Source organism: Schistocerca nitens, unplaced genomic scaffold, assembly GCF_023898315.1.
Source record: "Schistocerca nitens isolate TAMUIC-IGC-003100 unplaced genomic scaffold, iqSchNite1.1 HiC_scaffold_421, whole genome shotgun sequence".
In the NCBI taxonomy this organism is placed as follows: Eukaryota; Metazoa; Arthropoda; class Insecta; order Orthoptera; family Acrididae; genus Schistocerca; species Schistocerca nitens.
The window spans coordinates 430743-457708 of NW_026045954.1; the positions used below are offsets into that span (position 1 = coordinate 430743).

General features: G+C 54.5%; 28 non-coding genes across 28 annotated transcripts; all 28 read left to right on the forward strand.

The window, feature by feature from the left end:
• The first annotated feature begins 426 nt into the window (after positions 1 to 426).
• Positions 427 to 545, forward strand: LOC126231960 (5S ribosomal RNA). The gene has a single exon (XR_007544525.1). It is a non-coding gene; the product is annotated as a 5S ribosomal RNA (ribosomal RNA).
• An 839-nt stretch (positions 546 to 1384) lies between these two features.
• On the forward strand, positions 1385 to 1503 carry LOC126231961 (5S ribosomal RNA). The gene has a single exon (XR_007544526.1). It is a non-coding gene; the product is annotated as a 5S ribosomal RNA (ribosomal RNA).
• Positions 1504 to 2339: 836 nt separating this feature from the next.
• Positions 2340 to 2458, forward strand: LOC126231962 (5S ribosomal RNA). The gene has a single exon (XR_007544527.1). It is a non-coding gene; the product is annotated as a 5S ribosomal RNA (ribosomal RNA).
• An 837-nt stretch (positions 2459 to 3295) lies between these two features.
• LOC126231935 (5S ribosomal RNA) lies at positions 3296 to 3415 on the forward strand. The gene has a single exon (XR_007544504.1). It is a non-coding gene; the product is annotated as a 5S ribosomal RNA (ribosomal RNA).
• Positions 3416 to 4254: 839 nt separating this feature from the next.
• Positions 4255 to 4373, forward strand: LOC126231963 (5S ribosomal RNA). Its single transcript, XR_007544528.1, has one exon. It is a non-coding gene; the product is annotated as a 5S ribosomal RNA (ribosomal RNA).
• Positions 4374 to 5211: 838 nt separating this feature from the next.
• Positions 5212 to 5330, forward strand: LOC126231965 (5S ribosomal RNA). The gene has a single exon (XR_007544529.1). It is a non-coding gene; the product is annotated as a 5S ribosomal RNA (ribosomal RNA).
• An 841-nt stretch (positions 5331 to 6171) lies between these two features.
• On the forward strand, positions 6172 to 6291 carry LOC126231926 (5S ribosomal RNA). Its single transcript, XR_007544496.1, has one exon. It is a non-coding gene; the product is annotated as a 5S ribosomal RNA (ribosomal RNA).
• Positions 6292 to 7130: 839 nt separating this feature from the next.
• LOC126231967 (5S ribosomal RNA) lies at positions 7131 to 7249 on the forward strand. The gene has a single exon (XR_007544531.1). It is a non-coding gene; the product is annotated as a 5S ribosomal RNA (ribosomal RNA).
• An 837-nt stretch (positions 7250 to 8086) lies between these two features.
• On the forward strand, positions 8087 to 8206 carry LOC126231936 (5S ribosomal RNA). The gene has a single exon (XR_007544505.1). It is a non-coding gene; the product is annotated as a 5S ribosomal RNA (ribosomal RNA).
• Positions 8207 to 9041: 835 nt separating this feature from the next.
• Positions 9042 to 9160, forward strand: LOC126231968 (5S ribosomal RNA). Its single transcript, XR_007544532.1, has one exon. It is a non-coding gene; the product is annotated as a 5S ribosomal RNA (ribosomal RNA).
• Positions 9161 to 9999: 839 nt separating this feature from the next.
• Positions 10000 to 10118, forward strand: LOC126231969 (5S ribosomal RNA). The gene has a single exon (XR_007544533.1). It is a non-coding gene; the product is annotated as a 5S ribosomal RNA (ribosomal RNA).
• Positions 10119 to 10958: 840 nt separating this feature from the next.
• Positions 10959 to 11077, forward strand: LOC126231970 (5S ribosomal RNA). Its single transcript, XR_007544534.1, has one exon. It is a non-coding gene; the product is annotated as a 5S ribosomal RNA (ribosomal RNA).
• Positions 11078 to 11919: 842 nt separating this feature from the next.
• Positions 11920 to 12038, forward strand: LOC126231971 (5S ribosomal RNA). The gene has a single exon (XR_007544535.1). It is a non-coding gene; the product is annotated as a 5S ribosomal RNA (ribosomal RNA).
• An 839-nt stretch (positions 12039 to 12877) lies between these two features.
• On the forward strand, positions 12878 to 12996 carry LOC126231972 (5S ribosomal RNA). Its single transcript, XR_007544536.1, has one exon. It is a non-coding gene; the product is annotated as a 5S ribosomal RNA (ribosomal RNA).
• Positions 12997 to 13833: 837 nt separating this feature from the next.
• Positions 13834 to 13952, forward strand: LOC126231973 (5S ribosomal RNA). Its single transcript, XR_007544537.1, has one exon. It is a non-coding gene; the product is annotated as a 5S ribosomal RNA (ribosomal RNA).
• An 838-nt stretch (positions 13953 to 14790) lies between these two features.
• LOC126231974 (5S ribosomal RNA) lies at positions 14791 to 14909 on the forward strand. The gene has a single exon (XR_007544538.1). It is a non-coding gene; the product is annotated as a 5S ribosomal RNA (ribosomal RNA).
• An 837-nt stretch (positions 14910 to 15746) lies between these two features.
• Positions 15747 to 15865, forward strand: LOC126231976 (5S ribosomal RNA). The gene has a single exon (XR_007544539.1). It is a non-coding gene; the product is annotated as a 5S ribosomal RNA (ribosomal RNA).
• An 837-nt stretch (positions 15866 to 16702) lies between these two features.
• On the forward strand, positions 16703 to 16821 carry LOC126231977 (5S ribosomal RNA). Its single transcript, XR_007544540.1, has one exon. It is a non-coding gene; the product is annotated as a 5S ribosomal RNA (ribosomal RNA).
• Positions 16822 to 17658: 837 nt separating this feature from the next.
• Positions 17659 to 17777, forward strand: LOC126231979 (5S ribosomal RNA). Its single transcript, XR_007544542.1, has one exon. It is a non-coding gene; the product is annotated as a 5S ribosomal RNA (ribosomal RNA).
• Positions 17778 to 18614: 837 nt separating this feature from the next.
• On the forward strand, positions 18615 to 18733 carry LOC126231980 (5S ribosomal RNA). The gene has a single exon (XR_007544543.1). It is a non-coding gene; the product is annotated as a 5S ribosomal RNA (ribosomal RNA).
• An 837-nt stretch (positions 18734 to 19570) lies between these two features.
• Positions 19571 to 19689, forward strand: LOC126231981 (5S ribosomal RNA). The gene has a single exon (XR_007544544.1). It is a non-coding gene; the product is annotated as a 5S ribosomal RNA (ribosomal RNA).
• Positions 19690 to 20528: 839 nt separating this feature from the next.
• On the forward strand, positions 20529 to 20647 carry LOC126231982 (5S ribosomal RNA). The gene has a single exon (XR_007544545.1). It is a non-coding gene; the product is annotated as a 5S ribosomal RNA (ribosomal RNA).
• Positions 20648 to 21484: 837 nt separating this feature from the next.
• Positions 21485 to 21603, forward strand: LOC126231983 (5S ribosomal RNA). The gene has a single exon (XR_007544546.1). It is a non-coding gene; the product is annotated as a 5S ribosomal RNA (ribosomal RNA).
• Positions 21604 to 22440: 837 nt separating this feature from the next.
• LOC126231843 (5S ribosomal RNA) lies at positions 22441 to 22559 on the forward strand. Its single transcript, XR_007544421.1, has one exon. It is a non-coding gene; the product is annotated as a 5S ribosomal RNA (ribosomal RNA).
• Positions 22560 to 23396: 837 nt separating this feature from the next.
• Positions 23397 to 23515, forward strand: LOC126231844 (5S ribosomal RNA). Its single transcript, XR_007544422.1, has one exon. It is a non-coding gene; the product is annotated as a 5S ribosomal RNA (ribosomal RNA).
• Positions 23516 to 24352: 837 nt separating this feature from the next.
• On the forward strand, positions 24353 to 24471 carry LOC126231845 (5S ribosomal RNA). The gene has a single exon (XR_007544423.1). It is a non-coding gene; the product is annotated as a 5S ribosomal RNA (ribosomal RNA).
• Positions 24472 to 25308: 837 nt separating this feature from the next.
• Positions 25309 to 25427, forward strand: LOC126231846 (5S ribosomal RNA). The gene has a single exon (XR_007544424.1). It is a non-coding gene; the product is annotated as a 5S ribosomal RNA (ribosomal RNA).
• Positions 25428 to 26264: 837 nt separating this feature from the next.
• On the forward strand, positions 26265 to 26383 carry LOC126231847 (5S ribosomal RNA). Its single transcript, XR_007544425.1, has one exon. It is a non-coding gene; the product is annotated as a 5S ribosomal RNA (ribosomal RNA).
• The last annotated feature ends 583 nt before the right edge of the window (positions 26384 to 26966 follow it).

Consider the following 26966-nt stretch of genomic DNA (forward strand, 5'->3'; position numbering starts at 1 on the left):
AATGCAGTGCAAATGACGCAAACATCCCGTGTGAGGCGAGGAAGCTCACACCGCCAGCAGTGGCGCCCTCCAGCACGACACCGCACGGGCCATACGCCGGACGGTCGCGCGCCAGCCCTCCTGCGATGGACACCAGGAACAAGACGCGCCTTCCGCGAGTGTCGAAGGTTGCACGCACCAAGCGAATGACAGGAGGTGCAACGAGCAGCTGTGCGTCTTACACACGCGGCGGCGCGCCCGCTAATTCGGCAAGTCGCTCTGCTGGGACGTAGGGCGCGCGCTCCGCGCCGTCCTCGAGGAACTCGCTGCAGCGGAAGGAAGTGCTTTGCGTCAAATGCGTCCGACTGTTTCGACCGCGAACTATGATTTTGTGTGTTGGGAGAAGAGCCGAATGCAAATTCTGCCGTGCGCCTACAGCAAACGAACGCCAACGGCCATGCCATGTTGTATACACCGGTTCTCGTCCGCTCACCGAAGTTAAGCAACATCGGGCGCGGTTAGTACTTGGATGGGTGACCGCCTGGGAACACCGCGTGCTGTTGGCTCCCCTTCACTGACCTTTTTTTTTATACCGCCCTCTTTCCATACCACCGTTCTGTTGTGACAAAGATTCTTGCTAAAGAATTTCAAACTACTGTAATGACCATAAGGTACGAAATTGCAGTAAATATCTCAGTTTAAGGGGAGAATGTTGCTAACCAAGTTCGCCAGGAAGTCTTTGAAAAACGACAAAACAGTACGAATCGGCAGATATGTTCTGAAATGCGTCAGCGCCTGTTGTTCTGTAGCGGTGTACAATTCTTAATTCGATACGTAATCATAAATTTATTCTTAAATCGTCTCGTGTCCTCCTGCAGACGTTTCTCGTGCTTGCGCTGTTATAAGGGCCACGACCCGAGCGTCAGCGAGCGGCAGTCGAGCAAAGTCGGGACAAGTCGGGACGGGGACAGGGACAGGAAATGCAGTGCAAATGACGCAAACATCCCGTGTGAGGCGAGGAAGCTCACACCGCCAGCAGTGGCGCCCTCCAGCACGACACCGCACGGGCCATACGCCGGACGGTCGCGCGCCAGCCCTCCTGCGATGGACACCAGGAACAAGACGCGCCTTCCGCGAGTGTCGAAGGTTGCACGCACCAAGCGAATGACAGGAGGTGCAACGAGCAGCTGTGCGTCTTACACACGCGGCGGCGCGCCCGCTAATTCGGCAGTCGCTCTGCTGGGACGTAGGGCGCGCGCTCCGCGCCCGTCCTCGAGGAACTCGCTGCAGCGGAAGGAAGTGCTTTGCGTCAAATGCGTCCGACTGTTTCGACCGCGAACTATGATTTTGTGTGTTGGGAGAAGAGCCGAATGCAAATTCTGCCGTGCGCCTACAGCAAACGAACGCCAACGGCCATGCCATGTTGTATACACCGGTTCTCGTCCGCTCACCGAAGTTAAGCAACATCGGGCGCGGTTAGTACTTGGATGGGTGACCGCCTGGGAACACCGCGTGCTGTTGGCTCCCCTTCACTGACCTTTTTTTTTTATACCGCCCTCTTTCCATACCACCGTTCTGTTGTGACAAAGATTCTTGCTAAAGAATTTCAAACTACTGTAATGACCATAAGGTACGAAATTGCAGTAAATATCTCAGTTTAAGGGGAGAATGTGCTAACCAAGTTCGCCAGGAAGTCTTTGAAAACGACAAAACAGTACGAATCGGCAGATATGTTCTGAAATGCGTCAGCGCCTGTTGTTCTGTAGCGGTGTACAATTCTTAATTCGATACGTAATCATAAATTTATTCTTAAATCGTCTCGTGTCCTCCTGCAGACGTTTCTCGTGCTTGCGCTGTTATAAGGGCCACGACCCGAGCGTCAGCGAGCGGCAGTCGAGCAAAGTCGGGACAAGTCGGGACGGGGACAGGGACAGGAAATGCAGTGCAAATGACGCAAACATCCGTGTGAGGCGAGGAAGCTCACACCGCCAGCAGTGGCGCCCTCCAGCACGACACCGCACGGGCCATACGCCGGACGGTCGCGCGCCAGCCCTCCTGCGATGGACACCAGGAACAAGACGCGCCTTCCGCGAGTGTCGAAGGTTGCACGCACCAAGCGAATGACAGGAGGTGCAACGAGCAGCTGTGCGTCTTACACACGCGGCGGCGCGCCCGCTAATTCGGCAGTCGCTCTGCTGGGACGTAGGGCGCGCGCTCCGCGCCGTCCTCGAGGAACTCGCTGCAGCGGAAGGAAGTGCTTTGCGTCAAATGCGTCCGACTGTTTCGACCGCGAACTATGATTTTGTGTGTTGGGAGAAGAGCCGAATGCAAATTCTGCCGTGCGCCTACAGCAAACGAACGCCAACGGCCATGCCATGTTGTATACACCGGTTCTCGTCCGCTCACCGAAGTTAAGCAACATCGGGCGCGGTTAGTACTTGGATGGGTGACCGCCTGGGAACACCGCGTGCTGTTGGCTCCCCTTCACTGACCTTTTTTTTTTATACCGCCCTCTTTCCATACCACCGTTCTGTTGTGACAAAGATTCTTGCTAAAGAATTTCAAACTACTGTAATGACCATAAGGTACGAAATTGCAGTAAATATCTCAGTTTAAGGGGAGAATGTGCTAACCAAGTTCGCCAGGAAGTCTTTGAAAACGACAAAACAGTACGAATCGGCAGATATGTTCTGAAATGCGTCAGCGCCTGTTGTTCTGTAGCGGTGTACAATTCTTAATTCGATACGTAATCATAAATTTATTCTTAAATCGTCTCGTGTCCTCCTGCAGACGTTTCTCGTGCTTGCGCTGTTATAAGGGCCACGACCCGAGCGTCAGCGAGCGGCAGTCGAGCAAAGTCGGGACAAGTCGGGACGGGGACAGGGACAGGAAATGCAGTGCAAATGACGCAAACATCCCGTGTGAGGCGAGGAAGCTCACACCGCCAGCAGTGGCGCCCTCCAGCACGACACCGCACGGGCCATACGCCGGACGGTCGCGCGCCAGCCCTCCTGCGATGGACACCAGGAACAAGACGCGCCTTCCGCGAGTGTCGAAGGTTGCACGCACCAAGCGAATGACAGGAGGTGCAACGAGCAGCTGTGCGTCTTACACACGCGGCGGCGCGCCCGCTAATTCGGCAGTCGCTCTGCTGGGACGTAGGGCGCGCGCTCCGCGCCGTCCTCGAGGAACTCGCTGCAGCGGAAGGAAGTGCTTTGCGTCAAATGCGTCCGACTGTTTCGACCGCGAACTATGATTTTGTGTGTTGGGAGAAGAGCCGAATGCAAATTCTGCCGTGCGCCTACAGCAAACGAACGCCAACGGCCATGCCATGTTGTATACACCGGTTCTCGTCCGCTCACCGAAGTTAAGCAACATCGGGCGCGGTTAGTACTTGGATGGGGTGACCGCCTGGGAACACCGCGTGCTGTTGGCTCCCCCTTCACTGACCTTTTTTTTTTTATACGCCCTCTTTCCATACCACCGTTCTGTTGTGACAAAGATTCTTGCTAAAGAATTTCAAACTACTGTAATGACCATAAGGTACGAAATTGCAGTAAATATCTCAGTTTAAGGGGAGAATGTGCTAACCAAGTTCGCCAGGAAGTCTTTGAAAACGACAAAACAGTACGAATCGGCAGATATGTTCTGAAATGCGTCAGCGCCTGTTGTTCTGTAGCGGTGTACAATTCTTAATTCGATACGTAATCATAAATTTATTCTTAAATCGTCTCGTGTCCTCCTGCAGACGTTTCTCGTGCTTGCGCTGTTATAAGGGCCACGACCCGAGCGTCAGCGAGCGGCAGTCGAGCAAAGTCGGGACAAGTCGGGACGGGGACAGGGACAGGAAATGCAGTGCAAATGACGCAAACATCCCGTGTGAGGCGAGGAAGCTCACACCCGCCAGCAGTGGCGCCCTCCAGCACGACACCGCACGGGCCATACGCCGGACGGTCGCGCGCCAGCCCTCCTGCGATGGACACCAGGAACAAGACGCGCCTTCCGCGAGTGTCGAAGGTTGCACGCACCAAGCGAATGACAGGAGGTGCAACGAGCAGCTGTGCGTCTTACACACGCGGCGGCGCGCCCGCTAATTCGGCAGTCGCTCTGCTGGGACGTAGGGCGCGCGCTCCGCGCCGTCCTCGAGGAACTCGCTGCAGCGGAAGGAAGTGCTTTGCGTCAAATGCGTCCGACTGTTTCGACCGCGAACTATGATTTTGTGTGTTGGGAGAAGAGCCGAATGCAAATTCTGCCGTGCGCCTACAGCAAACGAACGCCAACGGCCATGCCATGTTGTATACACCGGTTCTCGTCCGCTCACCGAAGTTAAGCAACATCGGGCGCGGTTAGTACTTGGATGGGTGACCGCCTGGGAACACCGCGTGCTGTTGGCTCCCCTTCACTGACCTTTTTTTTTTTTATACCGCCCTCTTTCCATACCACCGTTCTGTTGTGACAAAGATTCTTGCTAAAGAATTTCAAACTACTGTAATGACCATAAGGTACGAAATTGCAGTAAATATCTCAGTTTAAGGGGAGAATGTGCTAACCAAGTTCGCCAGGAAGTCTTTGAAAACGACAAAACAGTACGAATCGGCAGATATGTTCTGAAATGCGTCAGCGCCTGTTGTTCTGTAGCGGTGTACAATTCTTAATTCGATACGTAATCATAAATTTATTCTTAAATCGTCTCGTGTCCTCCTGCAGACGTTTCTCGTGCTTGCGCTGTTATAAGGGCCACGACCCGAGCGTCAGCGAGCGGCAGTCGAGCAAAGTCGGGACAAGTCGGGACGGGGACAGGACAGGAAATGCAGTGCAAATGACGCAAACATCCCGTGTGAGGCGAGGAAGCTCACACCGCCAGCAGTGGCGCCCTCCAGCACGACACCGCACGGGCCATACGCCGGACGGTCGCGCGCCAGCCCTCCTGCGATGGACACCAGGAACAAGACGCGCCTTCCGCGAGTGTCGAAGGTTGCACGCACCAAGCGAATGACAGGAGGTGCAACGAGCAGCTGTGCGTCTTACACACGCGGCGGCGCGCCCGCTAATTCGGCAGTCGCTCTGCTGGGACGTAGGGCGCGCGCTCCGCGCCGTCCTCGAGGAACTCGCTGCAGCGGAAGGAAGTGCTTTGCGTCAAATGCGTCCGACTGTTTCGACCGCGAACTATGATTTTGTGTGTTGGGAGAAGAGCCGAATGCAAATTCTGCCGTGCGCCTACAGCAAACGAACGCCAACGGCCATGCCATGTTGTATACACCGGTTCTCGTCCGCTCACCGAAGTTAAGCAACATCGGGCGCGGTTAGTACTTGGATGGGTGACCGCCTGGGAACACCGCGTGCTGTTGGCTCCCCTTCACTGACCTTTTTTTTTTTTATACCGCCCTCTTTTCCATACCACCGTTCTGTTGTGACAAAGATTCTTGCTAAAGAATTTCAAACTACTGTAATGACCATAAGGTACGAAATTGCAGTAAATATCTCAGTTTAAGGGGAGAATGTGCTAACCAAGTTCGCCAGGAAGTCTTTGAAAACGACAAAACAGTACGAATCGGCAGATATGTTCTGAAATGCGTCAGCGCCTGTTGTTCTGTAGCGGTGTACAATTCTTAATTCGATACGTAATCATAAATTTATTCTTAAATCGTCTCGTGTCCTCCTGCAGACGTTTCTCGTGCTTGCGCTGTTATAAGGGCCACGACCCGAGCGTCAGCGAGCGGCAGTCGAGCAAAGTCGGGACAAGTCGGGACGGGGACAGGGACAGGAAAATGCAGTGCAAATGACGCAAACATCCCGTGTGAGGCGAGGAAGCTCACACCGCCAGCAGTGGCGCCCTCCAGCACGACACCGCACGGGCCATACGCCGGACGGTCGCGCGCCAGCCCTCCTGCGATGGACACCAGGAACAAGACGCGCCTTCCGCGAGTGTCGAAGGTTGCACGCACCAAGCGAATGACAGGAGGTGCAACGAGCAGCTGTGCGTCTTACACACGCGGCGGCGCGCCCGCTAATTCGGCAGTCGCTCTGCTGGGACGTAGGGCGCGCGCTCCGCGCCGTCCTCGAGGAACTCGCTGCAGCGGAAGGAAGTGCTTTGCGTCAAATGCGTCCGACTGTTTCGACCGCGAACTATGATTTTGTGTGTTGGGAGAAGAGCCGAATGCAAATTCTGCCGTGCGCCTACAGCAAACGAACGCCAACGGCCATGCCATGTTGTATACACCGGTTCTCGTCCGCTCACCGAAGTTAAGCAACATCGGGCGCGGTTAGTACTTGGATGGGTGACCGCCTGGGAACACCCGCGTGCTGTTGGCTCCCCTTCACTGACCTTTTTTTTTTATACCGCCCTCTTTCCATACCACCGTTCTGTTGTGACAAAGATTCTTGCTAAAGAATTTCAAACTACTGTAATGACCATAAGGTACGAAATTGCAGTAAATATCTCAGTTTAAGGGGAGAATGTGCTAACCAAGTTCGCCAGGAAGTCTTTGAAAACGACAAAACAGTACGAATCGGCAGATATGTTCTGAAATGCGTCAGCGCCTGTTGTTCTGTAGCGGTGTACAATTCTTAATTCGATACGTAATCATAAATTTATTCTTAAATCGTCTCGTGTCCTCCTGCAGACGTTTCTCGTGCTTGCGCTGTTATAAGGGCCACGACCCCGAGCGTCAGCGAGCGGCAGTCGAGCAAAGTCGGGACAAGTCGGGACGGGGACAGGGACAGGAAATGCAGTGCAAATGACGCAAACATCCCGTGTGAGGCGAGGAAGCTCACACCGCCAGCAGTGGCGCCCTCCAGCACGACACCGCACGGGCCATACGCCGGACGGTCGCGCGCCAGCCCTCCTGCGATGGACACCAGGAACAAGACGCGCCTTCCGCGAGTGTCGAAGGTTGCACGCACCAAGCGAATGACAGGAGGTGCAACGAGCAGCTGTGCGTCTTACACACGCGGCGGCGCGCCCGCTAATTCGGCAGTCGCTCTGCTGGGACGTAGGGCGCGCGCCTCCGCGCCGTCCTCGAGGAACTCGCTGCAGCGGAAGGAAGTGCTTTGCGTCAAATGCGTCCGACTGTTTCGACCGCGAACTATGATTTTGTGTGTTGGGAGAAGAGCCGAATGCAAATTCTGCCGTGCGCCTACAGCAAACGAACGCCAACGGCCATGCCATGTTGTATACACCGGTTCTCGTCCGCTCACCGAAGTTAAGCAACATCGGGCGCGGTTAGTACTTGGATGGGTGACCGCCTGGGAACACCGCGTGCTGTTGGCTCCCCTTCACTGACCTTTTTTTTTTATACCGCCCTCTTTCCATACCACCGTTCTGTTGTGACAAAGATTCTTGCTAAAGAATTTCAAACTACTGTAATGACCATAAGGTACGAAATTGCAGTAAATATCTCAGTTTAAGGGGAGAATGTGCTAACCAAGTTCGCCAGGAAGTCTTTGAAAACGACAAAACAGTACGAATCGGCAGATATGTTCTGAAATGCGTCAGCGCCTGTTGTTCTGTAGCGGTGTACAATTCTTAATTCGATACGTAATCATAAATTTATTCTTAAATCGTCTCGTGTCCTCCTGCAGACGTTTCTCGTGCTTGCGCTGTTATAAGGGCCACGACCCGAGCGTCAGCGAGCGGCAGTCGAGCAAAGTCGGGACAAGTCGGGACGGGGACAGGGACAGGAAATGCAGTGCAAATGACGCAAACATCCCGTGTGAGGCGAGGAAGCTCACACCGCCAGCAGTGGCGCCCTCCAGCACGACACCGCACGGGCCATACGCCGGACGGTCGCGCGCCAGCCCTCCTGCGATGGACACCAGGAACAAGACGCGCCTTCCGCGAGTGTCGAAGGTTGCACGCACCAAGCGAATGACAGGAGGTGCAACGAGCAGCTGTGCGTCTTACACACGCGGCGGCGCGCCCGCTAATTCGGCAGTCGCTCTGCTGGGACGTAGGGCGCGCGCTCCGCGCCGTCCTCGAGGAACTCGCTGCAGCGGAAGGAAGTGCTTTGCGTCAAATGCGTCCGACTGTTTCGACCGCGAACTATGATTTTGTGTGTTGGGAGAAGAGCCGAATGCAAATTCTGCCGTGCGCCTACAGCAAACGAACGCCAACGGCCATGCCATGTTGTATACACCGGTTCTCGTCCGCTCACCGAAGTTAAGCAACATCGGGCGCGGTTAGTACTTGGATGGGGTGACCGCCTGGGAACACCGCGTGCTGTTGGCTCCCCTTCACTGACCTTTTTTTTTTATACCGCCCTCTTTCCATACCACCGTTCTGTTGTGACAAAGATTCTTGCTAAAGAATTTCAAACTACTGTAATGACCATAAGGTACGAAATTGCAGTAAATATCTCAGTTTAAGGGGAGAATGTGCTAACCAAGTTCGCCAGGAAGTCTTTGAAAACGACAAAACAGTACGAATCGGCAGATATGTTCTGAAATGCGTCAGCGCCTGTTGTTCTGTAGCGGTGTACAATTCTTAATTCGATACGTAATCATAAATTTATTCTTAAATCGTCTCGTGTCCTCCTGCAGACGTTTCTCGTGCTTGCGCTGTTATAAGGGCACGACCCGAGCGTCAGCGAGCGGCAGTCGAGCAAAGTCGGGACAAGTCGGGACGGGGACAGGGACAGGAAATGCAGTGCAAATGACGCAAACATCCCGTGTGAGGCGAGGAAGCTCACACCGCCAGCAGTGGCGCCCTCCAGCACGACACCGCACGGGCCATACGCCGGACGGTCGCGCGCCAGCCCTCCTGCGATGGACACCAGGAACAAGACGCGCCTTCCGCGAGTGTCGAAGGTTGCACGCACCAAGCGAATGACAGGAGGTGCAACGAGCAGCTGTGCGTCTTACACACGCGGCGGCGCGCCCGCTAATTCGGCAGTCGCTCTGCTGGGACGTAGGGCGCGCGCTCCGCGCCGTCCTCGAGGAACTCGCTGCAGCGGAAGGAAGTGCTTTGCGTCAAATGCGTCCGACTGTTTCGACCGCGAACTATGATTTTGTGTGTTGGGAGAAGAGCCGAATGCAATTCTGCCGTGCGCCTACAGCAAACGAACGCCAACGGCCATGCCATGTTGTATACACCGGTTCTCGTCCGCTCACCGAAGTTAAGCAACATCGGGCGCGGTTAGTACTTGGATGGGTGACCGCCTGGGAACACCGCGTGCTGTTGGCTCCCCTTCACTGACCTTTTTTTTTTTATACCGCCCTCTTTCCCATACCACCGTTCTGTTGTGACAAAGATTCTTGCTAAAGAATTTCAAACTACTGTAATGACCATAAGGTACGAAATTGCAGTAAATATCTCAGTTTAAGGGGAGAATGTGCTAACCAAGTTCGCCAGGAAGTCTTTGAAAACGACAAAACAGTACGAATCGGCAGATATGTTCTGAAATGCGTCAGCGCCTGTTGTTCTGTAGCGGTGTACAATTCTTAATTCGATACGTAATCATAAATTTATTCTTAAATCGTCTCGTGTCCTCCTGCAGACGTTTCTCGTGCTTGCGCTGTTATAAGGGCCACGACCCGAGCGTCAGCGAGCGGCAGTCGAGCAAAGTCGGGACAAGTCGGGACGGGGACAGGGACAGGAAATGCAGTGCAAATGACGCAAACATCCCGTGTGAGGCGAGGAAGCTCACACCGCCAGCAGTGGCGCCCTCCAGCACGACACCGCACGGGCCATACGCCGGACGGTCGCGCGCCAGCCCTCCTGCGATGGACACCAGGAACAAGACGCGCCTTCCGCGAGTGTCGAAGGTTGCACGCACCAAGCGAATGACAGGAGGTGCAACGAGCAGCTGTGCGTCTTACACACGCGGCGGCGCGCCCGCTAATTCGGCAGTCGCTCTGCTGGGACGTAGGGCGCGCGCTCCGCGCCGTCCTCGAGGAACTCGCTGCAGCGGAAGGAAGTGCTTTGCGTCAAATGCGTCCGACTGTTTCGACCGCGAACTATGATTTTGTGTGTTGGGAGAAGAGCCGAATGCAAATTCTGCCGTGCGCCTACAGCAAACGAACGCCAACGGCCATGCCATGTTGTATACACCGGTTCTCGTCCGCTCACCGAAGTTAAGCAACATCGGGCGCGGTTAGTACTTGGATGGGTGACCGCCTGGGAACACCGCGTGCTGTTGGCTCCCCTTCACTGACCTTTTTTTTTTTATACCGCCCTCTTTCCATACCACCGTTCTGTTGTGACAAAGATTCTTGCTAAAGAATTTCAAACTACTGTAATGACCATAAGGTACGAAATTGCAGTAAATATCTCAGTTTAAGGGGAGAATGTGCTAACCAAGTTCGCCAGGAAGTCTTTGAAAACGACAAAACAGTACGAATCGGCAGATATGTTCTGAAATGCGTCAGCGCCTGTTGTTCTGTAGCGGTGTACAATTCTTAATTCGATACGTAATCATAAATTTATTCTTAAATCGTCTCGTGTCCTCCTGCAGACGTTTCTCGTGCTTGCGCTGTTATAAGGGCCACGACCCGAGCGTCAGCGAGCGGCAGTCGAGCAAAGTCGGGACAAGTCGGGACGGGGACAGGGACAGGAAATGCAGTGCAAATGACGCAAACATCCCGTGTGAGGCGAGGAAGCTCACACCGCCAGCAGTGGCGCCCTCCAGCACGACACCGCACGGGCCATACGCCGGACGGTCGCGCGCCAGCCCTCCTGCGATGGACACCAGGAACAAGACGCGCCTTCCGCGAGTGTCGAAGGTTGCACGCACCCAAGCGAATGACAGGAGGTGCAACGAGCAGCTGTGCGTCTTACACACGCGGCGGCGCGCCCGCTAATTCGGCAGTCGCTCTGCTGGGACGTAGGGCGCGCGCTCCGCGCCGTCCCTCGAGGAACTCGCTGCAGCGGAAGGAAGTGCTTTGCGTCAAATGCGTCCGACTGTTTCGACCGCGAACTATGATTTTGTGTGTTGGGAGAAGAGCCGAATGCAAATTCTGCCGTGCGCCTACAGCAAACGAACGCCAACGGCCATGCCATGTTGTATACACCGGTTCTCGTCCGCTCACCGAAGTTAAGCAACATCGGGCGCGGTTAGTACTTGGATGGGTGACCGCCTGGGAACACCGCGTGCTGTTGGCTCCCCTTCACTGACCTTTTTTTTTTTTATACCGCCCTCTTTCCATACCACCGTTTCTGTTGTGACAAAGATTCTTGCTAAAGAATTTCAAACTACTGTAATGACCATAAGGTACGAAATTGCAGTAAATATCTCAGTTTAAGGGGAGAATGTGCTAACCAAGTTCGCCAGGAAGTCTTTGAAAACGACAAAACAGTACGAATCGGCAGATATGTTCTGAAATGCGTCAGCGCCTGTTGTTCTGTAGCGGTGTACAATTCTTAATTCGATACGTAATCATAAATTTATTCTTAAATCGTCTCGTGTCCTCCTGCAGACGTTTCTCGTGCTTGCGCTGTTATAAGGGCCACGACCCGAGCGTCAGCGAGCGGCAGTCGAGCAAAGTCGGGACAAGTCGGGACGGGGACAGGGACAGGAAATGCAGTGCAAATGACGCAAACATCCCGTGTGAGGCGAGGAAGCTCACACCGCCAGCAGTGGCGCCCTCCAGCACGACACCGCACGGGCCATACGCCGGACGGTCGCGCGCCAGCCCTCCTGCGATGGACACCAGGAACAAGACGCGCCTTCCGCGAGTGTCGAAGGTTGCACGCACCAAGCGAATGACAGGAGGTGCAACGAGCAGCTGTGCGTCTTACACACGCGGCGGCGCGCCCGCTAATTCGGCAGTCGCTCTGCTGGGACGTAGGGCGCGCGCTCGCGCCGTCCTCGAGGAACTCGCTGCAGCGGAAGGAAGTGCTTTGCTGCGTCAAATGCGTCCGACTGTTTCGACCGCGAACTATGATTTTGTGTGTTGGGAGAAGAGCCGAATGCAAATTCTGCCGTGCGCCTACAGCAAACGAACGCCAACGGCCATGCCATGTTGTATACACCGGTTCTCGTCCGCTCACCGAAGTTAAGCAACATCGGGCGCGGTTAGTACTTGGATGGGTGACCGCCTGGGAACACCGCGTGCTGTTGGCTCCCCTTCACTGACCTTTTTTTTTTTATACCGCCCTCTTTCCATACCACCGTTCTGTTGTGACAAAGATTCTTGCTAAAGAATTTCAAACTACTGTAATGACCATAAGGTACGAAATTGCAGTAAATATCTCAGTTTAAGGGGAGAATGTGCTAACCAAGTTCGCCAGGAAGTCTTTGAAAACGACAAAACAGTACGAATCGGCAGATATGTTCTGAAATGCGTCAGCGCCTGTTGTTCTGTAGCGGTGTACAATTCTTAATTCGATACGTAATCATAAATTTATTCTTAAATCGTCTCGTGTCCTCCTGCAGACGTTTCTCGTGCTTGCGCTGTTATAAGGGCCACGACCCGAGCGTCAGCGAGCGGCAGTCGAGCAAAGTCGGGACAAGTCGGGACGGGGACAGGGACAGGAAATGCAGTGCAAATGACGCAAACATCCCGTGTGAGGCGAGGAAGCTCACACCGCCAGCAGTGGCGCCCTCCAGCACGACACCGCACGGGCCATACGCCGGACGGTCGCGCGCCAGCCCTCCTGCGATGGACACCAGGAACAAGACGCGCCTTCCGCGAGTGTCGAAGGTTGCACGCACCAAGCGAATGACAGGAGGTGCAACGAGCAGCTGTGCGTCTTACACACGCGGCGGCGCGCCCGCTAATTCGGCAGTCGCTCTGCTGGGACGTAGGGCGCGCGCTCTCGCGCCGTCCTCGAGGAACTCGCTGCAGCGGAAGGAAGTGCTTTGCGTCAAATGCGTCCGACTGTTTCGACCGCGAACTATGATTTTGTGTGTTGGGAGAAGAGCCGAATGCAAATTCTGCCGTGCGCCTACAGCAAACGAACGCCAACGGCCATGCCATGTTGTATACACCGGTTCTCGTCCGCTCACCGAAGTTAAGCAACATCGGGCGCGGTTAGTACTTGGATGGGTGACCGCCTGGGAACACCGCGTGCTGTTGGCTCCCCTTCACTGACCTTTTTTTTTTATACCGCCCTCTTTCCATACCACCGTTCTGTTGTGACAAAGATTCTTGCTAAAGAATTTCAAACTACTGTAATGACCATAAGGTACGAAATTGCAGTAAATATCTCAGTTTAAGGGGAGAATGTGCTAACCAAGTTCGCCAGGAAGTCTTTGAAAACGACAAAACAGTACGAATCGGCAGATATGTTCTGAAATGCGTCAGCGCCTGTTGTTCTGTAGCGGTGTACAATTCTTAATTCGATACGTAATCATAAATTTATTCTTAAATCGTCTCGTGTCCTCCTGCAGACGTTTCTCGTGCTTGCGCTGTTATAAGGGCCACGACCCGAGCGTCAGCGAGCGGCAGTCGAGCAAAGTCGGGACAAGTCGGGACGGGGACAGGGACAGGAAATGCAGTGCAAATGACGCAAACATCCCGTGTGAGGCGAGGAAGCTCACACCGCCAGCAGTGGCGCCCTCCAGCACGACACCGCACGGGCCATACGCCGGACGGTCGCGCGCCAGCCCTCCTGCGATGGACACCAGGAACAAGACGCGCCTTCCGCGAGTGTCGAAGGTTGCACGCACCAAGCGAATGACAGGAGGTGCAACGAGCAGCTGTGCGTCTTACACACGCGGCGGCGCGCCCGCTAATTCGGCAGTCGCTCTGCTGGGACGTAGGGCGCGCGCTCCGCGCCGTCCTCGAGGAACTCGCTGCAGCGGAAGGAAGTGCTTTGCGTCAAATGCGTCCGACTGTTTCGACCGCGAACTATGATTTTGTGTGTTGGGAGAAGAGCCGAATGCAAATTCTGCCGTGCGCCTACAGCAAACGAACGCCAACGGCCATGCCATGTTGTATACACCGGTTCTCGTCCGCTCACCGAAGTTAAGCAACATCGGGCGCGGTTAGTACTTGGATGGGTGACCGCCTGGGAACACCGCGTGCTGTTGGCTCCCCTTCACTGACCTTTTTTTTTTTATACCGCCCTCTTTCCATACCACCGTTCTGTTGTGACAAAGATTCTTGCTAAAGAATTTCAAACTACTGTAATGACCATAAGGTACGAAATTGCAGTAAATATCTCAGTTTAAGGGGAGAATGTGCTAACCAAGTTCGCCAGGAAGTCTTTGAAAACGACAAAACAGTACGAATCGGCAGATATGTTCTGAAATGCGTCAGCGCCTGTTGTTCTGTAGCGGTGTACAATTCTTAATTCGATACGTAATCATAAATTTATTCTTAAATCGTCTCGTGTCCTCCTGCAGACGTTTCTCGTGCTTGCGCTGTTATAAGGGCCACGACCCGAGCGTCAGCGAGCGGCAGTCGAGCAAAGTCGGGACAAGTCGGGACGGGGACAGGGACAGGAAATGCAGTGCAAATGACGCAAACATCCCGTGTGAGGCGAGGAAGCTCACACCGCCAGCAGTGGCGCCCTCCAGCACGACACCGCACGGGCCATACGCCGGACGGTCGCGCGCCAGCCCTCCTGCGATGGACACCAGGAACAAGACGCGCCTTCCGCGAGTGTCGAAGGTTGCACGCACCAAGCGAATGACAGGAGGTGCAACGAGCAGCTGTGCGTCTTACACACGCGGCGGCGCGCCCGCTAATTCGGCAGTCGCTCTGCTGGGACGTAGGGCGCGCGCTCCGCGCCGTCCTCGAGGAACTCGCTGCAGCGGAAGGAAGTGCTTTGCGTCAAATGCGTCCGACTGTTTCGACCGCGAACTATGATTTTGTGTGTTGGGAGAAGAGCCGAATGCAAATTCTGCCGTGCGCCTACAGCAAACGAACGCCAACGGCCATGCCATGTTGTATACACCGGTTCTCGTCCGCTCACCGAAGTTAAGCAACATCGGGCGCGGTTAGTACTTGGATGGGTGACCGCCTGGGAACACCGCGTGCTGTTGGCTCCCCTTCACTGACCTTTTTTTTTTATACCGCCCTCTTTCCATACCACCGTTCTGTTGTGACAAAGATTCTTGCTAAAGAATTTCAAACTACTGTAATGACCATAAGGTACGAAATTGCAGTAAATATCTCAGTTTAAGGGGAGAATGTGCTAACCAAGTTCGCCAGGAAGTCTTTGAAAACGACAAAACAGTACGAATCGGCAGATATGTTCTGAAATGCGTCAGCGCCTGTTGTTCTGTAGCGGTGTACAATTCTTAATTCGATACGTAATCATAAATTTATTCTTAAATCGTCTCGTGTCCTCCTGCAGACGTTTCTCGTGCTTGCGCTGTTATAAGGGCCACGACCCGAGCGTCAGCGAGCGGCAGTCGAGCAAAGTCGGGACAAGTCGGGACGGGGACAGGGACAGGAAATGCAGTGCAAATGACGCAAACATCCCGTGTGAGGCGAGGAAGCTCACACCGCCAGCAGTGGCGCCCTCCAGCACGACACCGCACGGGCCATACGCCGGACGGTCGCGCGCCAGCCCTCCTGCGATGGACACCAGGAACAAGACGCGCCTTCCGCGAGTGTCGAAGGTTGCACGCACCAAGCGAATGACAGGAGGTGCAACGAGCAGCTGTGCGTCTTACACACGCGGCGGCGCGCCCGCTAATTCGGCAGTCGCTCTGCTGGGACGTAGGGCGCGCGCTCCGCGCCGTCCTCGAGGAACTCGCTGCAGCGGAAGGAAGTGCTTTGCGTCAAATGCGTCCGACTGTTTCGACCGCGAACTATGATTTTGTGTGTTGGGAGAAGAGCCGAATGCAAATTCTGCCGTGCGCCTACAGCAAACGAACGCCAACGGCCATGCCATGTTGTATACACCGGTTCTCGTCCGCTCACCGAAGTTAAGCAACATCGGGCGCGGTTAGTACTTGGATGGGTGACCGCCTGGGAACACCGCGTGCTGTTGGCTCCCCTTCACTGACCTTTTTTTTTTATACCGCCCTCTTTCCATACCACCGTTCTGTTGTGACAAAGATTCTTGCTAAAGAATTTCAAACTACTGTAATGACCATAAGGTACGAAATTGCAGTAAATATCTCAGTTTAAGGGGAGAATGTGCTAACCAAGTTCGCCAGGAAGTCTTTGAAAACGACAAAACAGTACGAATCGGCAGATATGTTCTGAAATGCGTCAGCGCCTGTTGTTCTGTAGCGGTGTACAATTCTTAATTCGATACGTAATCATAAATTTATTCTTAAATCGTCTCGTGTCCTCCTGCAGACGTTTCTCGTGCTTGCGCTGTTATAAGGGCCACGACCCGAGCGTCAGCGAGCGGCAGTCGAGCAAAGTCGGGACAAGTCGGGACGGGGACAGGGACAGGAAATGCAGTGCAAATGACGCAAACATCCCGTGTGAGGCGAGGAAGCTCACACCGCCAGCAGTGGCGCCCTCCAGCACGACACCGCACGGGCCATACGCCGGACGGTCGCGCGCCAGCCCTCCTGCGATGGACACCAGGAACAAGACGCGCCTTCCGCGAGTGTCGAAGGTTGCACGCACCAAGCGAATGACAGGAGGTGCAACGAGCAGCTGTGCGTCTTACACACGCGGCGGCGCGCCCGCTAATTCGGCAGTCGCTCTGCTGGGACGTAGGGCGCGCGCTCCGCGCCGTCCTCGAGGAACTCGCTGCAGCGGAAGGAAGTGCTTTGCGTCAAATGCGTCCGACTGTTTCGACCGCGAACTATGATTTTGTGTGTTGGGAGAAGAGCCGAATGCAAATTCTGCCGTGCGCCTACAGCAAACGAACGCCAACGGCCATGCCATGTTGTATACACCGGTTCTCGTCCGCTCACCGAAGTTAAGCAACATCGGGCGCGGTTAGTACTTGGATGGGTGACCGCCTGGGAACACCGCGTGCTGTTGGCTCCCCTTCACTGACCTTTTTTTTTTATACCGCCCTCTTTCCATACCACCGTTCTGTTGTGACAAAGATTCTTGCTAAAGAATTTCAAACTACTGTAATGACCATAAGGTACGAAATTGCAGTAAATATCTCAGTTTAAGGGGAGAATGTGCTAACCAAGTTCGCCAGGAAGTCTTTGAAAACGACAAAACAGTACGAATCGGCAGATATGTTCTGAAATGCGTCAGCGCCTGTTGTTCTGTAGCGGTGTACAATTCTTAATTCGATACGTAATCATAAATTTATTCTTAAATCGTCTCGTGTCCTCCTGCAGACGTTTCTCGTGCTTGCGCTGTTATAAGGGCCACGACCCGAGCGTCAGCGAGCGGCAGTCGAGCAAAGTCGGGACAAGTCGGGACGGGGACAGGGACAGGAAATGCAGTGCAAATGACGCAAACATCCCGTGTGAGGCGAGGAAGCTCACACCGCCAGCAGTGGCGCCCTCCAGCACGACACCGCACGGGCCATACGCCGGACGGTCGCGCGCCAGCCCTCCTGCGATGGACACCAGGAACAAGACGCGCCTTCCGCGAGTGTCGAAGGTTGCACGCACCAAGCGAATGACAGGAGGTGCAACGAGCAGCTGTGCGTCTTACACACGCGGCGGCGCGCCCGCTAATTCGGCAGTCGCTCTGCTGGGACGTAGGGCGCGCGCTCCGCGCCGTCCTCGAGGAACTCGCTGCAGCGGAAGGAAGTGCTTTGCGTCAAATGCGTCCGACTGTTTCGACCGCGAACTATGATTTTGTGTGTTGGGAGAAGAGCCGAATGCAAATTCTGCCGTGCGCCTACAGCAAACGAACGCCAACGGCCATGCCATGTTGTATACACCGGTTCTCGTCCGCTCACCGAAGTTAAGCAACATCGGGCGCGGTTAGTACTTGGATGGGTGACCGCCTGGGAACACCGCGTGCTGTTGGCTCCCCTTCACTGACCTTTTTTTTTTATACCGCCCTCTTTCCATACCACCGTTCTGTTGTGACAAAGATTCTTGCTAAAGAATTTCAAACTACTGTAATGACCATAAGGTACGAAATTGCAGTAAATATCTCAGTTTAAGGGGAGAATGTGCTAACCAAGTTCGCCAGGAAGTCTTTGAAAACGACAAAACAGTACGAATCGGCAGATATGTTCTGAAATGCGTCAGCGCCTGTTGTTCTGTAGCGGTGTACAATTCTTAATTCGATACGTAATCATAAATTTATTCTTAAATCGTCTCGTGTCCTCCTGCAGACGTTTCTCGTGCTTGCGCTGTTATAAGGGCCACGACCCGAGCGTCAGCGAGCGGCAGTCGAGCAAAGTCGGGACAAGTCGGGACGGGGACAGGGACAGGAAATGCAGTGCAAATGACGCAAACATCCCGTGTGAGGCGAGGAAGCTCACACCGCCAGCAGTGGCGCCCTCCAGCACGACACCGCACGGGCCATACGCCGGACGGTCGCGCGCCAGCCCTCCTGCGATGGACACCAGGAACAAGACGCGCCTTCCGCGAGTGTCGAAGGTTGCACGCACCAAGCGAATGACAGGAGGTGCAACGAGCAGCTGTGCGTCTTACACACGCGGCGGCGCGCCCGCTAATTCGGCAGTCGCTCTGCTGGGACGTAGGGCGCGCGCTCCGCGCCGTCCTCGAGGAACTCGCTGCAGCGGAAGGAAGTGCTTTGCGTCAAATGCGTCCGACTGTTTCGACCGCGAACTATGATTTTGTGTGTTGGGAGAAGAGCCGAATGCAAATTCTGCCGTGCGCCTACAGCAAACGAACGCCAACGGCCATGCCATGTTGTATACACCGGTTCTCGTCCGCTCACCGAAGTTAAGCAACATCGGGCGCGGTTAGTACTTGGATGGGTGACCGCCTGGGAACACCGCGTGCTGTTGGCTCCCCTTCACTGACCTTTTTTTTTTATACCGCCCTCTTTCCATACCACCGTTCTGTTGTGACAAAGATTCTTGCTAAAGAATTTCAAACTACTGTAATGACCATAAGGTACGAAATTGCAGTAAATATCTCAGTTTAAGGGGAGAATGTGCTAACCAAGTTCGCCAGGAAGTCTTTGAAAACGACAAAACAGTACGAATCGGCAGATATGTTCTGAAATGCGTCAGCGCCTGTTGTTCTGTAGCGGTGTACAATTCTTAATTCGATACGTAATCATAAATTTATTCTTAAATCGTCTCGTGTCCTCCTGCAGACGTTTCTCGTGCTTGCGCTGTTATAAGGGCCACGACCCGAGCGTCAGCGAGCGGCAGTCGAGCAAAGTCGGGACAAGTCGGGACGGGGACAGGGACAGGAAATGCAGTGCAAATGACGCAAACATCCCGTGTGAGGCGAGGAAGCTCACACCGCCAGCAGTGGCGCCCTCCAGCACGACACCGCACGGGCCATACGCCGGACGGTCGCGCGCCAGCCCTCCTGCGATGGACACCAGGAACAAGACGCGCCTTCCGCGAGTGTCGAAGGTTGCACGCACCAAGCGAATGACAGGAGGTGCAACGAGCAGCTGTGCGTCTTACACACGCGGCGGCGCGCCCGCTAATTCGGCAGTCGCTCTGCTGGGACGTAGGGCGCGCGCTCCGCGCCGTCCTCGAGGAACTCGCTGCAGCGGAAGGAAGTGCTTTGCGTCAAATGCGTCCGACTGTTTCGACCGCGAACTATGATTTTGTGTGTTGGGAGAAGAGCCGAATGCAAATTCTGCCGTGCGCCTACAGCAAACGAACGCCAACGGCCATGCCATGTTGTATACACCGGTTCTCGTCCGCTCACCGAAGTTAAGCAACATCGGGCGCGGTTAGTACTTGGATGGGTGACCGCCTGGGAACACCGCGTGCTGTTGGCTCCCCTTCACTGACCTTTTTTTTTTATACCGCCCTCTTTCCATACCACCGTTCTGTTGTGACAAAGATTCTTGCTAAAGAATTTCAAACTACTGTAATGACCATAAGGTACGAAATTGCAGTAAATATCTCAGTTTAAGGGGAGAATGTGCTAACCAAGTTCGCCAGGAAGTCTTTGAAAACGACAAAACAGTACGAATCGGCAGATATGTTCTGAAATGCGTCAGCGCCTGTTGTTCTGTAGCGGTGTACAATTCTTAATTCGATACGTAATCATAAATTTATTCTTAAATCGTCTCGTGTCCTCCTGCAGACGTTTCTCGTGCTTGCGCTGTTATAAGGGCCACGACCCGAGCGTCAGCGAGCGGCAGTCGAGCAAAGTCGGGACAAGTCGGGACGGGGACAGGGACAGGAAATGCAGTGCAAATGACGCAAACATCCCGTGTGAGGCGAGGAAGCTCACACCGCCAGCAGTGGCGCCCTCCAGCACGACACCGCACGGGCCATACGCCGGACGGTCGCGCGCCAGCCCTCCTGCGATGGACACCAGGAACAAGACGCGCCTTCCGCGAGTGTCGAAGGTTGCACGCACCAAGCGAATGACAGGAGGTGCAACGAGCAGCTGTGCGTCTTACACACGCGGCGGCGCGCCCGCTAATTCGGCAGTCGCTCTGCTGGGACGTAGGGCGCGCGCTCCGCGCCGTCCTCGAGGAACTCGCTGCAGCGGAAGGAAGTGCTTTGCGTCAAATGCGTCCGACTGTTTCGACCGCGAACTATGATTTTGTGTGTGTTGGGAGAAGAGCCGAATGCAAATTCTGCCGTGCGCCTACAGCAAACGAACGCCAACGGCCATGCCATGTTGTATACACCGGTTCTCGTCCGCTCACCGAAGTTAAGCAACATCGGGCGCGGTTAGTACTTGGATGGGTGACCGCCTGGGAACACCGCGTGCTGTTGGCTCCCCTTCACTGACCTTTTTTTTTTATACCGCCCTCTTTCCATACCACCGTTCTGTTGTGACAAAGATTCTTGCTAAAGAATTTCAAACTACTGTAATGACCATAAGGTACGAAATTGCAGTAAATATCTCAGTTTAAGGGGAGAATGTGCTAACCAAGTTCGCCAGGAAGTCTTTGAAAACGACAAAACAGTACGAATCGGCAGATATGTTCTGAAATGCGTCAGCGCCTGTTGTTCTGTAGCGGTGTACAATTCTTAATTCGATACGTAATCATAAATTTATTCTTAAATCGTCTCGTGTCCTCCTGCAGACGTTTCTCGTGCTTGCGCTGTTATAAGGGCCACGACCCGAGCGTCAGCGAGCGGCAGTCGAGCAAAGTCGGGACAAGTCGGGACGGGGACAGGGACAGGAAATGCAGTGCAAATGACGCAAACATCCCGTGTGAGGCGAGGAAGCTCACACCGCCAGCAGTGGCGCCCTCCAGCACGACACCGCACGGGCCATACGCCGGACGGTCGCGCGCCAGCCCTCCTGCGATGGACACCAGGAACAAGACGCGCCTTCCGCGAGTGTCGAAGGTTGCACGCACCAAGCGAATGACAGGAGGTGCAACGAGCAGCTGTGCGTCTTACACACGCGGCGGCGCGCCCGCTAATTCGGCAGTCGCTCTGCTGGGACGTAGGGCGCGCGCTCCGCGCCGTCCTCGAGGAACTCGCTGCAGCGGAAGGAAGTGCTTTGCGTCAAATGCGTCCGACTGTTTCGACCGCGAACTATGATTTTGTGTGTTGGGAGAAGAGCCGAATGCAAATTCTGCCGTGCGCCTACAGCAAACGAACGCCAACGGCCATGCCATGTTGTATACACCGGTTCTCGTCCGCTCACCGAAGTTAAGCAACATCGGGCGCGGTTAGTACTTGGATGGGTGACCGCCTGGGAACACCGCGTGCTGTTGGCTCCCCTTCACTGACCTTTTTTTTTTATACCGCCCTCTTTCCATACCACCGTTCTGTTGTGACAAAGATTCTTGCTAAAGAATTTCAAACTACTGTAATGACCATAAGGTACGAAATTGCAGTAAATATCTCAGTTTAAGGGGAGAATGTGCTAACCAAGTTCGCCAGGAAGTCTTTGAAAACGACAAAACAGTACGAATCGGCAGATATGTTCTGAAATGCGTCAGCGCCTGTTGTTCTGTAGCGGTGTACAATTCTTAATTCGATACGTAATCATAAATTTATTCTTAAATCGTCTCGTGTCCTCCTGCAGACGTTTCTCGTGCTTGCGCTGTTATAAGGGCCACGACCCGAGCGTCAGCGAGCGGCAGTCGAGCAAAGTCGGGACAAGTCGGGACGGGGACAGGGACAGGAAATGCAGTGCAAATGACGCAAACATCCCGTGTGAGGCGAGGAAGCTCACACCGCCAGCAGTGGCGCCCTCCAGCACGACACCGCACGGGCCATACGCCGGACGGTCGCGCGCCAGCCCTCCTGCGATGGACACCAGGAACAAGACGCGCCTTCCGCGAGTGTCGAAGGTTGCACGCACCAAGCGAATGACAGGAGGTGCAACGAGCAGCTGTGCGTCTTACACACGCGGCGGCGCGCCCGCTAATTCGGCAGTCGCTCTGCTGGGACGTAGGGCGCGCGCTCCGCGCCGTCCTCGAGGAACTCGCTGCAGCGGAAGGAAGTGCTTTGCGTCAAATGCGTCCGACTGTTTCGACCGCGAACTATGATTTTGTGTGTTGGGAGAAGAGCCGAATGCAAATTCTGCCGTGCGCCTACAGCAAACGAACGCCAACGGCCATGCCATGTTGTATACACCGGTTCTCGTCCGCTCACCGAAGTTAAGCAACATCGGGCGCGGTTAGTACTTGGATGGGTGACCGCCTGGGAACACCGCGTGCTGTTGGCTCCCCTTCACTGACCTTTTTTTTTTATACCGCCCTCTTTCCATACCACCGTTCTGTTGTGACAAAGATTCTTGCTAAAGAATTTCAAACTACTGTAATGACCATAAGGTACGAAATTGCAGTAAATATCTCAGTTTAAGGGGAGAATGTGCTAACCAAGTTCGCCAGGAAGTCTTTGAAAACGACAAAACAGTACGAATCGGCAGATATGTTCTGAAATGCGTCAGCGCCTGTTGTTCTGTAGCGGTGTACAATTCTTAATTCGATACGTAATCATAAATTTATTCTTAAATCGTCTCGTGTCCTCCTGCAGACGTTTCTCGTGCTTGCGCTGTTATAAGGGCCACGACCCGAGCGTCAGCGAGCGGCAGTCGAGCAAAGTCGGGACAAGTCGGGACGGGGACAGGGACAGGAAATGCAGTGCAAATGACGCAAACATCCCGTGTGAGGCGAGGAAGCTCACACCGCCAGCAGTGGCGCCCTCCAGCACGACACCGCACGGGCCATACGCCGGACGGTCGCGCGCCAGCCCTCCTGCGATGGACACCAGGAACAAGACGCGCCTTCCGCGAGTGTCGAAGGTTGCACGCACCAAGCGAATGACAGGAGGTGCAACGAGCAGCTGTGCGTCTTACACACGCGGCGGCGCGCCCGCTAATTCGGCAGTCGCTCTGCTGGGACGTAGGGCGCGCGCTCCGCGCCGTCCTCGAGGAACTCGCTGCAGCGGAAGGAAGTGCTTTGCGTCAAATGCGTCCGACTGTTTCGACCGCGAACTATGATTTTGTGTGTTGGGAGAAGAGCCGAATGCAAATTCTGCCGTGCGCCTACAGCAAACGAACGCCAACGGCCATGCCATGTTGTATACACCGGTTCTCGTCCGCTCACCGAAGTTAAGCAACATCGGGCGCGGTTAGTACTTGGATGGGTGACCGCCTGGGAACACCGCGTGCTGTTGGCTCCCCTTCACTGACCTTTTTTTTTTATACCGCCCTCTTTCCATACCACCGTTCTGTTGTGACAAAGATTCTTGCTAAAGAATTTCAAACTACTGTAATGACCATAAGGTACGAAATTGCAGTAAATATCTCAGTTTAAGGGGAGAATGTGCTAACCAAGTTCGCCAGGAAGTCTTTGAAAACGACAAAACAGTACGAATCGGCAGATATGTTCTGAAATGCGTCAGCGCCTGTTGTTCTGTAGCGGTGTACAATTCTTAATTCGATACGTAATCATAAATTTATTCTTAAATCGTCTCGTGTCCTCCTGCAGACGTTTCTCGTGCTTGCGCTGTTATAAGGGCCACGACCCGAGCGTCAGCGAGCGGCAGTCGAGCAAAGTCGGGACAAGTCGGGACGGGGACAGGGACAGGAAATGCAGTGCAAATGACGCAAACATCCCGTGTGAGGCGAGGAAGCTCACACCGCCAGCAGTGGCGCCCTCCAGCACGACACCGCACGGGCCATACGCCGGACGGTCGCGCGCCAGCCCTCCTGCGATGGACACCAGGAACAAGACGCGCCTTCCGCGAGTGTCGAAGGTTGCACGCACCAAGCGAATGACAGGAGGTGCAACGAGCAGCTGTGCGTCTTACACACGCGGCGGCGCGCCCGCTAATTCGGCAGTCGCTCTGCTGGGACGTAGGGCGCGCGCTCCGCGCCGTCCTCGAGGAACTCGCTGCAGCGGAAGGAAGTGCTTTGCGTCAAATGCGTCCGACTGTTTCGACCGCGAACTATGATTTTGTGTGTTGGGAGAAGAGCCGAATGCAAATTCTGCCGTGCGCCTACAGCAAACGAACGCCAACGGCCATGCCATGTTGTATACACCGGTTCTCGTCCGCTCACCGAAGTTAAGCAACATCGGGCGCGGTTAGTACTTGGATGGGTGACCGCCTGGGAACACCGCGTGCTGTTGGCTCCCCTTCACTGACCTTTTTTTTTTATACCGCCCTCTTTCCATACCACCGTTCTGTTGTGACAAAGATTCTTGCTAAAGAATTTCAAACTACTGTAATGACCATAAGGTACGAAATTGCAGTAAATATCTCAGTTTAAGGGGAGAATGTGCTAACCAAGTTCGCCAGGAAGTCTTTGAAAACGACAAAACAGTACGAATCGGCAGATATGTTCTGAAATGCGTCAGCGCCTGTTGTTCTGTAGCGGTGTACAATTCTTAATTCGATACGTAATCATAAATTTATTCTTAAATCGTCTCGTGTCCTCCTGCAGACGTTTCTCGTGCTTGCGCTGTTATAAGGGCCACGACCCGAGCGTCAGCGAGCGGCAGTCGAGCAAAGTCGGGACAAGTCGGGACGGGGACAGGGACAGGAAATGCAGTGCAAATGACGCAAACATCCCGTGTGAGGCGAGGAAGCTCACACCGCCAGCAGTGGCGCCCTCCAGCACGACACCGCACGGGCCATACGCCGGACGGTCGCGCGCCAGCCCTCCTGCGATGGACACCAGGAACAAGACGCGCCTTCCGCGAGTGTCGAAGGTTGCACGCACCAAGCGAATGACAGGAGGTGCAACGAGCAGCTGTGCGTCTTACACACGCGGCGGCGCGCCCGCTAATTCGGCAGTCGCTCTGCTGGGACGTAGGGCGCGCGCTCCGCGCCGTCCTCGAGGAACTCGCTGCAGCGGAAGGAAGTGCTTTGCGTCAAATGCGTCCGACTGTTTCGACCGCGAACTATGATTTTGTGTGTTGGGAGAAGAGCCGAATGCAAATTCTGCCGTGCGCCTACAGCAAACGAACGCCAACGGCCATGCCATGTTGTATACACCGGTTCTCGTCCGCTCACCGAAGTTAAGCAACATCGGGCGCGGTTAGTACTTGGATGGGTGACCGCCTGGGAACACCGCGTGCTGTTGGCTCCCCTTCACTGACCTTTTTTTTTTATACCGCCCTCTTTCCATACCACCGTTCTGTTGTGACAAAGATTCTTGCTAAAGAATTTCAAACTACTGTAATGACCATAAGGTACGAAATTGCAGTAAATATCTCAGTTTAAGGGGAGAATGTGCTAACCAAGTTCGCCAGGAAGTCTTTGAAAACGACAAAACAGTACGAATCGGCAGATATGTTCTGAAATGCGTCAGCGCCTGTTGTTCTGTAGCGGTGTACAATTCTTAATTCGATACGTAATCATAAATTTATTCTTAAATCGTCTCGTGTCCTCCTGCAGACGTTTCTCGTGCTTGCGCTGTTATAAGGGCCACGACCCGAGCGTCAGCGAGCGGCAGTCGAGCAAAGTCGGGACAAGTCGGGACGGGGACAGGGACAGGAAATGCAGTGCAAATGACGCAAACATCCCGTGTGAGGCGAGGAAGCTCACACCGCCAGCAGTGGCGCCCTCCAGCACGACACCGCACGGGCCATACGCCGGACGGTCGCGCGCCAGCCCTCCTGCGATGGACACCAGGAACAAGACGCGCCTTCCGCGAGTGTCGAAGGTTGCACGCACCAAGCGAATGACAGGAGGTGCAACGAGCAGCTGTGCGTCTTACACACGCGGCGGCGCGCCCGCTAATTCGGCAGTCGCTCTGCTGGGACGTAGGGCGCGCGCTCCGCGCCGTCCTCGAGGAACTCGCTGCAGCGGAAGGAAGTGCTTTGCGTCAAATGCGTCCGACTGTTTCGACCGCGAACTATGATTTTGTGTGTTGGGAGAAGAGCCGAATGCAAATTCTGCCGTGCGCCTACAGCAAACGAACGCCAACGGCCATGCCATGTTGTATACACCGGTTCTCGTCCGCTCACCGAAGTTAAGCAACATCGGGCGCGGTTAGTACTTGGATGGGTGACCGCCTGGGAACACCGCGTGCTGTTGGCTCCCCTTCACTGACCTTTTTTTTTTATACCGCCCTCTTTCCATACCACCGTTCTGTTGTGACAAAGATTCTTGCTAAAGAATTTCAAACTACTGTAATGACCATAAGGTACGAAATTGCAGTAAATATCTCAGTTTAAGGGGAGAATGTGCTAACCAAGTTCGCCAGGAAGTCTTTGAAAACGACAAAACAGTACGAATCGGCAGATATGTTCTGAAATGCGTCAGCGCCTGTTGTTCTGTAGCGGTGTACAATTCTTAATTCGATACGTAATCATAAATTTATTCTTAAATCGTCTCGTGTCCTCCTGCAGACGTTTCTCGTGCTTGCGCTGTTATAAGGGCCACGACCCGAGCGTCAGCGAGCGGCAGTCGAGCAAAGTCGGGACAAGTCGGGACGGGGACAGGGACAGGAAATGCAGTGCAAATGACGCAAACATCCCGTGTGAGGCGAGGAAGCTCACACCGCCAGCAGTGGCGCCCTCCAGCACGACACCGCACGGGCCATACGCCGGACGGTCGCGCGCCAGCCCTCCTGCGATGGACACCAGGAACAAGACGCGCCTTCCGCGAGTGTCGAAGGTTG